Source organism: Pyxicephalus adspersus, chromosome 7, assembly GCF_032062135.1.
Source record: "Pyxicephalus adspersus chromosome 7, UCB_Pads_2.0, whole genome shotgun sequence".
In the NCBI taxonomy this organism is placed as follows: domain Eukaryota; kingdom Metazoa; phylum Chordata; class Amphibia; order Anura; family Pyxicephalidae; genus Pyxicephalus; species Pyxicephalus adspersus.
Genome location: NC_092864.1, coordinates 55332626 through 55338151, shown reverse-complemented (window position 1 = coordinate 55338151; position 5526 = coordinate 55332626). Strand labels below are relative to the sequence as shown.

Below are 5526 nucleotides of genomic sequence, written 5' to 3'. Positions count from 1 at the left end.
CCTGAATCGCATAAACTGTTTCTTTTGCAATATAGAAGAATACAAGGCAAAATATAGGATTAATGGAAAATCTTTAAAATAATCCCATTTCCTTTTCTTACTTCTTTTTATCCCAAACTGTATAGGAATAAACTCCAAATCAAATATCACTTCAATGCCACTTAACACATCCTTCACTGCGTTATTATTTTACCACAAGGTTATTGCTCTACTGCATGAAGTTGGAGAAAAAAAGTTTAAAACTAGGATACTATCTTCTAATTCTTTGTTTAAAAAAAAACTGGTGGAATGTGTTTGGATCCTACAAAGAGTGATCATTCATGGATGGTAAATGTATTGTCAGAATGAGGGTAATAAAGTGGAACCCTGGGATTTACCACTTGGTGGCTGCTTCATACTGCAACATATCAAGATTTACTTCATGGCACAAAAGCCAAGACCTTTTCAAAGTGATGTCCTGCAATGGATATGAATGTCCATTCATATTTATTCCCCCTGCCAGGTATATTGACAACTGATCTGTAATAATAGAACCCATCATAGTACATACTAAGCTTTTCAATGTAGGCTATAAAAAAAGTATTATTTTTACAATTCTTTTTGCAAATTCACCAAAGCATTACTTATTGTCTAATATGGTGCAATATGTTCTTGGCATCAATAAATATTTGAAGTGTAAAGGTCAAATCCTTTTAGTTTTGTATAAAGTAGGAAATGATTAGAATCATTGCCTGGTTTGTACTTTTATCCAGAATGTCATTAGATGTGCTTTAATTCACTTAAGGGCTTCACTTAATCTGCTGAGGTAAATTCATAGTGATGCTTAAAAAAAAAAAAAAAAAAATCTAAACACGTAGCTGTCCCTGCTCCATGGGGCCATAATTAGCTATACTTCAGGATGAGGAGTGGTGTGCGAAGAGTGAATAATCAAGGGCGGATAATGATATCTGGTCTGAATTCTAAATGAGCCTCTTTGGGCTTCGTACTCATGTCAAAATATTCTCTCCTATAACAAATGGAGAAAACTTGATATGTACAGCAGTCCCCCCATTAAGTATGACTCTTAGGCATGTCAATACAGGAGAGCACAACTGGGTGCTACTCCTTTTTCCTCCTCACACCATAGAACAGAACAGGTGCTTTGGGTGCAGTGCACATTCCTTTTATCTGTCACTGGAAGCGATCATGTAAGATGATTTCCAGTGAAAGAAATTGGAGGTGTATACATTATTCCATTAGTGTTCTAGTGATAATGGTTTCACCAGACAGTAAAAAAAAGAATCTTTTAAGAAATCTTTTACAGCAACAGACAAAAAAAAATAAATATATTTTTAGGGGAGTAGTACAAACCTACAACTTTAGTCCAATTTCTATTGCTGTCTGTTTTGCAGTTTTCTGTATCAAACTGTATGAACAGACACCATGACAGTAAGTTTTAATAACCTTTTTCCGCTCCATCCAAAATTTTGTATATTTTATCCAAAAAAGATAAGAAAAAATGAGACTAGTGATTTATATTACAAATGTGACAAATGTGTAACACCAATACACGATCACATTAAAAAAAAAAATGAGAAAATGAAGGGAACTATTTGTGATATATAAAATTAATGATATTTTGCACTTGATTTTTGGTATTGAAAACCATCGATGCCAACAAAAGAGTTTCTACAGTTCTATTAGATCATTACTTCTCTCTAATTTCCTCTATGACCAAATAGTGTAAATTTTACTGACATCTGCAGTACCCACTAAATGCTCAGTAGAGGACACTGTTGAATGACAATTTAAAATAACACTGCAGAATTTTATTCTGCTCATAATGCCAAATTCGGAAACCTCAGAATAGGCAATCATTTATTCTTTTGCTAGAGTCTTTTAAAGTGAACATAAAAAAATACATTTTTTAATTGTGTTTGTTGTTGGACAATGCTAAATTGCAACATTTTAAACAGCTTACCAATTTTCACATAATACTTTAAGCTAATTTCAGTGAATGGTAGATACAAAAAAAGTGTACTTTACAACTTTTCATCATGGGGGGGACACATTGATGTGGGGTTGATATGCAGTGCATGCAGGATGTTGTGTCAAAAATAGACATGGCTGAATATTGGATTAGGATAAATTAACTGTGACCATTCTCTCAGTAAAAAACTGCATACCTATGCAACAATCCAGAATTATTAAAATTACTACTTTTCCAAGCCCACCCTTCAAAAGGACATTGTTTAAATAGTTAGGGACTTTCTAGCAATTCTTAAAATGGTTTACCATACTACTGCCTAGCACCCTGCTGCAGTTTTCTTTGACCAAGATGGACCAGTGTGCATGTCTGCATTGTTTTATCTCCCATTATTGGCTACCACTCATTCCTGACATGTTCAAGGCCCGCCCTAACCTACTCCCGGTTCTGATCTTCCATGTAGTCTTTCATCCTCCCTCAGTGGCTATATGTGAGGATGCATCCCAGGGCTGCTACCTGGTATATTTACTAGTGATGTTTATCATTATTTATGAGTTGCTTTATTGAAGATCTGGTATTGTGATTAGAAGTCTGCTTTTGCTATTTTTTTTTTTTTTATATTTTTTTTTTTAAGAACACCCACTTTCTTCTATGTGCTATAGTACTGAAGTACTTCTAACTGGACTTGAATTCTGCTAATGGATTTGGACCTATTTTTTCTATTGCACCTTACAGAGTGTGTAATCAGGAGTATCTGAAACATGGTGCACCTTACAATATTAATCAGTGGGAAACTAGAATAGAGTAAATAATACCAAATCATAGCTGAAAATGCAAGGAAACAATCTCATTATTGGTGTCTGTTTATGCAGGCCCAACCTTCAGTCAGTGGAATCTCAGTCAGGAATATGCCAACAGAGTTACGGCCTTTATTTTCTAGGACATAGAAAATCCCTGTCCCATGTTACAAAAAACGCAACTCTTACTTGGACAATAACCTGTAACATAACGTTTGGACTGGAAGGAAGCATTCTAGACATGTTCTGGACCTTGTGAGTCCCAGGATAGTGAAGGGTGGATCCAGGATATTTGGTGAGTATGAAAAAGTCTTGTATCATTTTTGCACATCTTCACCACAGTTTCTTCCACACTGGTGTTTTTCTCTTACTTTGTATAACATTATGTGTATGAATGCATACAGTAATATGCATAAAAATCAGAGGATGGAACTCTAGTCACACGATATGGACTCAATACGACTGCGACACAACTTGGGGTTTAGCCTAGCGACTTGCAACTCGACTTGCGACTTGCAACTCGACTTGCGACTTAACTTCCGGCTTTCTATCCTGACAGCTAAAGGGGGTGGGGAGCAGGTTGGTGTTACAGAAGCCTCACTGCCTTCCTCCCTGCCCCCTTCAGCTGTCAGAGGAGAAAGCCGTGGACTTAGAATGCGATCCTGTGCTCAAGAACAGGATCAGAGCTCTTTTTCTTTATGGGGACAAATGGGGATAAATGAAGTGACTTGACTTGGAAGAATTCTTGGTGACTTGAGACTTGACTTGGTGTCAATGACTTGGGACTCGACTCGGACATGAAGCGTTACAACTTAGTCCAACTTCTGGTAAAAATGTGTATCACATTTAAAAGAGTTTATTTTTGGCTGACCCTTTCTTTCTCTCTTTGCTGTTGCATGCAGTTCACAATGTTAAAGACAAACTCAGAGAAAAGATACAGTAGGTAAAGTTGCTTTTTAATGTTACTCTACAGAAAAAAAAATTTAAAGCTTTCAGTGCAAGGAGAGCCCACCTCAAGGGTGAGTTTGTTTTTTCCAGGATTTAATCTAAAATAACTTCAGTAAGTGAAGCAACACTATATTATACAGTATTACCTACGGGTTATGAATGTGTCTGAACCTCAACAAACTCAGAGCAGTTAACAGTGCTCATAGGACAGTAAAAGCTCTCCAGACAAAGAAAAATGTAACAAAGTTAGAGCTTTCGGTAAGCTTTCAGGAAGAATGCTGTCTGTGCCTTGTATTCATAAAAATTATTATTTACTTTTAATGAAAGCGACATAAGTCTCCCTTGTTTGACCCCTTCATTCACATTAGAATGTAAGTACAATCTAGGAACTGGGAAGGGGTAAGGTGCAGCTGGGATGAATTACTTTCACATTCAGCATCCACTCCATCAGACTCTACTCTCTTTTGCCTTTTTTAACTGTTTCCAGTAATGACAAACACATGCTCCGTCTTTTGTTCCATTGCTTCACTGAAAACAATTTAACCCTGGCAGTGTATGAGAGAACACTGCATGATAACACATAATGACATAAGTGGAAGTGTCATTAGGACTTATCCGTTCATAAGGGTGTTTAAACTGACCAGATATTTTATGAAGAATGTCTATTTGTGGATGAAAAATGTCTCCATATTCATGTATTCAAGTAAATTAAGCCATTGACAGATATATGATCCAGACACTGTAGTGACTTTTTTGTAGATTTAAATGCACTATTGATTGACAAAGATGACTGGTAAAACAGGCACATACACTTTGGACCTAATTTATTAAAGCTCTCCAAGGCTGAAGAGGATAAACTTTAATCAGTGAAGCTGAGTGATCCAGCAAACCTGAAATAGATCTGGCCAAGGACTGAAAATATTTGCAAACAAAAAACAAGTGACTTTTAAGGAATCCATTCCAGGTTTGCTGGATTACCTAGCTTCACTGATGAAAACTTATCCTCTTCAGCTTTGGGGAGCTTTAATAAATCAGTCTCTTTAAGTTCAGTGAATTAAAATGTGCTTAGTTATCTATGTTCAATCATCCATGTATCATTCATTAACTTGCACTCATGCTACAATGTCTTTATCTTAAGTGAGCAATAGTGTCAAGCTAGAATAGACCAAACCCTGACAAGTTTGGTAGAAACTGATATCCCAAACTTGATCAGGTGGCAGTGACTCAAGGTAACCCTAAAAAAAAAAGAAAATGACAGTCATCTTGTCCACGGCCTCCTCTAGCTTAAAGTCTAGATTAAAGTCACACATTGGAAAATTCATGTTCAGGCAGGTGGTTTTTGCAGAAAGGGACAGGTGATGTAATTATTTTTACCTTCCTGAATGCTGCTCATTTGTTAAATTTTGGTGAGCTGCACAGCTCAGCAGTGGTTGGCAGGGAAACTCAGAAATCCCAGCTTCCCTAATGAATAAGGTCATCCCTAGTCAGTCAAGATGGCCAAAGACCACAAGGAGGAAGAAGAAGAAAACATCGAAGATGGCAGCGCCCTGCGATGTAACAGGGATAGGTGAGTAGCACGGGTTTAGTTCCACTTTAAGAATGTCTGCTGATGGGAGCCAGCATGGCCTATCCTGTCAGGTGCTTATAGGGTTTATTAAACCTTACAAACTTCCAGGGTACACACTTGAATAGTACAGGTACAGTTTACCATTGCACCTATACTAACTTTAATGACAGGGGGAACATATGTACCTCAATAGTACTGCTCAAAGAGTTCAATGCTCAGCAGGTAAACTGTACCTTTGGCTGCAGTGG

General features: G+C 37.0%; 1 long non-coding RNA gene across 1 annotated transcript in view; it reads right to left on the bottom strand.

Annotated features, from left to right (window-relative positions):
• Positions 1–5526, bottom strand: part of LOC140335697 (uncharacterized) — a 71711-nt gene that overhangs the window by 27968 nt on the left and 38217 nt on the right. The gene's annotated exons all lie outside the window — the stretch shown is intronic.